The sequence below is a fragment of the Armigeres subalbatus genome, chromosome 2 (genome assembly GCF_024139115.2).
Source record: "Armigeres subalbatus isolate Guangzhou_Male chromosome 2, GZ_Asu_2, whole genome shotgun sequence".
NCBI classification, from domain to species: Eukaryota; Metazoa; Arthropoda; class Insecta; order Diptera; family Culicidae; genus Armigeres; species Armigeres subalbatus.
Window position 1 is genome coordinate 232,326,524 of NC_085140.1, and position 6,274 is coordinate 232,332,797.

The window sequence follows — 6,274 nt, forward strand, 5'->3', positions numbered from 1 at the left end:
GTACTTGGATGACATTGTCATCACGTCCAATAGCTTGGAAGAGCACTTTAGGCTACTCCGGTTAATAGCAGAACGACTGAGGGCAGCCAACCTGTCCATAAGTGTCGAAAAGTCACGATTCTGTCAGAAGCGTATCTCGTACCTGGGCTACATATTGTCAGAAAAAGGTTTATCAATCGACAGTGGGAAATTAGACCCCATTTTAAATTATCCGGCACCCCGGACATTGAAGGAAGTCCGAAGGCTGTTAGGAATGGTGGGTTTCTATAAACAGTTTATTCAAAATTACTCAACCATTCTTGCTCCTATAACGAACCTTCTGAAGAAGAACAAGAACAAACTTATATGGACAGCGGAAGCAGATCTGGCATTCAATAATATTAAAGGGATACTCACGGCACCTCCAGTCCTTTCGAACCCGGACTTCAACCAGCAGTTTGTTATTGAATCCGATGCGTCTGCAGTCGCAGCTGGAGCGGTATTAGTTCAATACCAAGAAGGAGTACGGCGACCTATCGCGTTCTTCTCTCGCAAGTTCTCCGCCACCCAGATGAAATATTCAGCGACCGAGCGGGAGTGCCTTGCAGTGATCCTCGCCATCGAAAAGTTCCGACACTTCGTCGAAGGAACAAAGTTTCGCGTAGTTACCGACGCACAGTCGCTAAGATGGTTGAACCAAATCAGCATCGAAGGAAACTCTGCTCGTCTAGCGCGATGGGCCCTTAAGCTGCAGCAGCATGACTTTAGTCTGGAGTATCGGAAGGGGAAGCTGAACGTCATTGCAGACGCGTTGTCGAGAGCTGTTGACGTCGATGTTCTTACGGTGGACTTAGACCTACAACGATTGAAAAACTGCATAGAAACCAAACCGGACAAATACAAAGATTTCAGACTAGTCAGTGGGAAGGTCTACAAATACATTCCATCGGGGCGTTCCGAAGACCCCCGGTATGAATGGAAACTGGTTCCACCCAAGGCCGACCGTATCAAAATACTAGAAGCAGAACACAACATTTCCCATTTCGGCTACTTCAAAACTTTGCGAAGGATTCAGGAAAAATATTATTGGCCTAGCTTGAGCGTGGATGTTAAGCGGTATTGTATGGGATGTGATATATGCAAAACATCAAAATTCCCCAATAATGCCAAAGTTCCGCCTATGGGCCGGCAAAAAATTGCCAGCATGCCGTGGCAAGTAATATCCGTCGACTATGTGGGTCCATTTCCCAGGTCAACTACGGGAAATACTACTTTGTTGGTTGTCACCGATCATTTCTCAAAGTTTGTATTAGTGCAGCCAATGCGAGAAGCTAAAACTCCGGCATTAGTGAAATTTTTGGAATCGATGGTTTTTCTAATGTTCGGCGTACCCGAGATATTAATATCCGACAACGGACCTCAGTTTAAATCCGGATTATTTGACGCACTAATATCCAAATACAAAATAAGTCACTGGAAAAACGCGAGTTATCACCCAGCGAATAACCCTACCGAGAGGGTAAATCGAGTGATCGTGGCAGCCATCCGTGCATACTTAAAAGGAGGCGATCAAAAACGCTGGGATGTTAATTTGCAGGAAGTTGCCATGGCCATTAGGACCGCCGTGCACGAGTCAACCGAATTTACCCCATACTTCATTAACCACGGGAGAAATTACATAGGCTCGGGGATGAATACAAAAGGATTCGCGAAACTACAGCTGACTTAGATTACGACACAAAAGAATTGAACGATGAAATGAAACAGGTGTACGAAAAAGTCAGAAATAATCTGAAAAAAGCCTACGAAAAGTATAGTAAATACTATAACCTTCGGGCTAGAGCGGCAACGTCTGATTTCAAGGTGGGAGAAATTATCCTCAAAAAGAACTTCTTTCTATCCAACAAAGCCAAAAACTTTAACTCGAAGCTAGCTGAAACGTACTCTCCAGCAAAAGTAGTAGCGAAATTGGGTGCACATTGCTATGAATTGGAGGACCTTTCAGGCAATCGATTAGGCGTGTTTAGATCAGCTGATCTACAGCGCAAATAAGACACAAAACACATACAGCTATGACGGTGCACCACTGCGAAGGTGCACATAAACAAAGTATCAACAAAACACTTCAAAAGGTACCTGTAACTCCAACGTCGAGACGTCAGTTCGCTGTTTCCTCCGTTGTCGAGCCCATTCGCGATGAGCATTCGAGATTGCTAAAAATACCAATCCATCAGTATCGTTAGGCTATGGTAGTGTACAGTTGTGTAAGTAGGCACGAACAAAATAATAACAAAACACTAATAGGAAATAATAACTCCAACGTCGAGAATTCTCCGTTGTCGAGCATATCCAGCATGATCGGCTTAAGCATAATTCCGGTGGAATACCGATACACAATATTCCTCAAGCTATGTCGGCGCACCGTAGACAGGGTGCGCACAAACCAAACATCAATAAAACACTCTATGAGGCAAAACACGTATCCAACGTCGAGACGTCAGTACACTGTTTCCTCCGTTGTTGATCTAAACCAATACTAGTGCACAAACAAGATCAGTGAATAAAAACTGAAAACTCTTGGTGCATACATGCGTTACTGCACTGTAGAAGTAATCCGAAGTGGCACTGGTATCCATTAGTTATCCACACTACTGTAAATAGTATTTTCGTGTGCATGTTTGTAGATAGGTTTTGTATAGGTTGATTGTAGAGCTTTTGGAATTCGATGGCCTTGGAGGTACAATTTTCGTTTATTTAATATTTATTGTAGGTAGCACTTATTAAAAAAAAATCGTAGGCTTAAGATTATATTACTCACTTTTTCAATGATAAAATAGAACACTAAATAACCTTAGCCCATCTCGAAACCGATAATTTCCTGGACACCTTCGTACACTAAAAAGAAAGGGAATTTAACAAAACATATCACTTAGGCTCTACATCAACATCAACAGTTTTTTTTTCATGACCTTAATTCTAAATCACTCCACAGTATTCCCAAATATTCGACAGCACTTTCAAATAGTTTGTAATAATATTCACTAGTTTCACCTTTAATCGTTAGCCACAAGTTCAAAAATTTCGCGACGAACTCGGACTGATCGTAGTAATTCGCGACGGTAAACTGACTGACAGTATAGAGAAGAGGAAATCATAGGGATTTCATGAGAAAGTGGTAGTAATGCTGGCAGTACGAACAAATGCGTCGCGATTGGAATATCGGATCATCACTAGAAGTAGGCGATATAAAGGTGTGTGGGAGTAATATAGGGATAGGTTTAGGCAATATTTTTCGGATGGTTATCTGAAATAGAAGCAATTAGCTTCAGTTTAATTCGGTACGTCGCGTAGTTTGGTCGAGTCGTCACTTGACAGTGAAGTTATTAGCTTCGGTTCGGTTTAGTTGTAATTTCTCGGATTGAAATCTGAGAAGGCTATCGTAGCCATACGTGTTAGGAGGGGGAAGAATTAGAAGAAGAAGTGGAGTAGTGGAAGTGATGATCCGTAAAAAAATAGAAGAAGAGGAGAAAAAGAAAATTATAAGGCAATACGAGTTCTGTGAATAATCTGAAAATGGCAATGGTGTAAGAAAAAGCATGTTAAAAAATATATATATATGGTCAATATAGTGTTAAAATAAAAGTGAAGGCATGCTGTACAAATAAAATAGAAAAGTAATGCAAAACAAGCGGTGAATAATGGATAACCGCGAAGATTACCGATTTGGATTAAAATATTTATGGGATTGTTCGCATGTCAAAATAAGGTAAGATAAGTTTTTGTTGGAATTTGTGAATTGTTAGAATTGTATTTCATTTATTAAGTTTAGAATTCATTCGAAATGCAAATATTACATCATAATAACAATATTTTCTCAAAATATCTCATAATTGAACGACCCCTATTCTTGAAAAAAAATCTATTTACTGAGTAAATATATTTTTTTGGTGGGAATGGGTGTAATGTAACGCGGTTACAAAATTAAACAAGGTTGCAATTAAATTCTGATTTTAATTCGATTAACCATCTTTTCGTCTATAAAGATTGATTAAATCGAAAGCCAGAATGCAGCCATAATTGGCATTTTTATTAATTGTCGCGCCTCCTAGTTGTCGATAGTTCAACCACACTATTTCCTTATCCCGAGACAATTTTATGACCACTCACGGGCTTAATTTGCTTGTTTGTCTGATGAGTTCGTTTCTTTTAACGGCAATTGTTTGTACATCTTTTATATTAAATGTAACAAAGAAATAAGAAAATCCAATCAAAGGTCTTTCCAAGTCGGACAGTGATTAGAAGCGGACGTGGTCCCAGAACATTGTGGAATCTTTATAAAAGTGACTGTTAGCTGTTCGAAGAAGTAGAGTGAGTCAGATTTTGTTAGAATAATCCAACATTATATTATTGTAATGTATAATCTCATTATTCTAGTATTTGGAAAGTACATAAAAGTATAGTGGAAATTAGGCAGGCCCAAGTGAGAGGAAACGCAGATTTCCTATGTGAGTCCTTAGAACCGCCATAATGGTGCGAAAGATTTTAATGTGTAGTACGTGTCATTTTTTTGTAGATCTTTTAAAGATATTAGCTGCCATCAAACCAGCTAAACTTTGAATCTGCTGCTCGAGGCTCAGGTAAATGCGTTTTGTTATGTGTTTTGATTGGAATGAGGGTGTGCCGTCTGAATGATTACCGGGTGCTAATCGACATGTGTGTGCTTTCTTTTCTCCGTGAAGGAACCTAAATCCTTCACGCGAAGGTGTTTCTGCCGGGTTCTAGACCCGGAAGTAGGTTGTAGGGGGATTCGACCGCTTCGAGTCCTCTAGGTGGATCCGGAAGCTTGGCGGTTTGTAGGCTATAAGCCTCATCGTCCGGCCAGTGAGACACCATCGCACCTACGGGCCTGGGAGAATCCACGTCTCCCGAGAATCACCCTCCGATCGCCAATTGTCGGAAGAATTCTCCATCTCGTTGGCCTCGAGACAGCTGGCAGTTCGACGCAAACCGATCTGTACGAGATAGTGTCGGCGCACACTACGAGCGAACGTGGATAACCACCCACCGCATCGCCGGGTGAAGATCAGCACCATCGACTGACAGCCATCGGGTAGCCGATTGCAGCACGCATACTACCGCAGCAGTCGCCGTTCGCTTTGCCAAGCACGACTGTAAGACACACGCTTCGTCGCACCAACAGCGAACCCACGCACACCTCGTGAACCTTCGTCGCACCGGCGGCGTGATTACGGCACTACCACACAGCCATCGTAGCTCCGGCGGCAAACTCGCCGCCAACCACTTTCGCTTTCGTTGCTCCGGCGGCGTTCACAGCAGAGACTGCCCCGCCACCCATCGTCGCATCCATCGTTGGACCACGCATGAGCTCGAGCGTAGCGAGCAGATTCAGGTCAGATACTTTTAGCCTAACCAAATGTAAACATTCGAAGGGACCGAGAACAAAGCACGGCCGTGCAAATCAAAATTCCTATTGGAATTGTAGGAAGTAGTAGGATCAGAACGACAATATAAGATCTGTAAATTTAAACGTTTGTCTAGTCGCTCAATAGGAAGAAAGGAGTTGATTGGATGGGTTTTTATTAATTTAGGGGATTATTTTTGGGGCTTTCGGACTATTTGCTTGCCGTTGGGTCAATTTTGTGGTCGGATAAGGACGGTTTCGATTTTCGTCATTCCACGGGTATTTGATGGACTCGCCCTGAGTCTCGCTGGGCAAACAATTCTTGCTGCTTCACATGCAGACGATCTGATCGTCTGCTTGGCGCAAAAGTGAAGTTGGTTGAAGGAAAACCAGAATCGATTCCAACCAAATTCTGAACCGTTTCAAAACCTTTAGCAGAACCCGAACACAATATGACAAGAATCATTTGCCTTGCATGCTCTGATATTTGCGAGAATACGATGCTAATTTTGTAATCATTGTTCGATTCTCGAATATTTCTATAAAAGCAGAAACTATGATAGCATAAAACCGAAATTTGCTTTAGAAATAATGCAAAATAACGGGATGAAAAGTTAGCAACAAGATTGTCTTCTTTTTTGTTGCTGACAAAATTTTTCGGATCTTTGTCATTATTATCTCCGACAAAAACAAAGCTTTGTCGTTGGTTCTCTTTTGTCGCTTGTTTCGCAAGCGCATTTCAGAAAAATGGATTCCCTGTTCCAGACGCAGAATATTCATACCCAAGCAACACCTCTTGTTTCTCAGTGAGTAACAACAACTGTGGTGTGACTTACTAAAGGTCTGACTTATGCACAACGCGTCGTATTTGAA

General features: G+C 41.8%; 2 long non-coding RNA genes across 6 annotated transcripts in view; one reads left to right on the top strand and one right to left on the bottom strand.

Annotated features, from left to right (window-relative positions):
* LOC134211884 (uncharacterized) overlaps positions 1-3,560 on the bottom strand; it is a 301,614-nt gene extending 298,054 nt beyond the window's left edge. For 2 of the 5 annotated variants that reach the window (XR_009979130.1, XR_009979131.1), the window contains exons 1-3: positions 2,949-3,560; positions 2,798-2,874; positions 397-835 (exon numbers count right to left, since the gene is read on the bottom strand). This is a non-coding gene — a long non-coding RNA (uncharacterized LOC134211884). Of the gene's footprint in view, positions 1-396; positions 836-2,115; positions 2,193-2,797; positions 2,875-2,948 lie in introns of all 5 variants that reach the window. The other 3 variants (XR_009979134.1, XR_009979133.1, XR_009979132.1) reach the window with 3 other exon arrangements.
* A 497-nt stretch (positions 3,561-4,057) lies between these two features.
* Positions 4,058-5,025, top strand: LOC134216012 (uncharacterized). The gene is made up of 3 exons (XR_009980434.1): positions 4,058-4,347; positions 4,414-4,484; positions 4,553-5,025. It is a non-coding gene; the product is annotated as an uncharacterized LOC134216012 (long non-coding RNA).
* Positions 5,026-6,274: the final 1,249 nt, after the last annotated feature.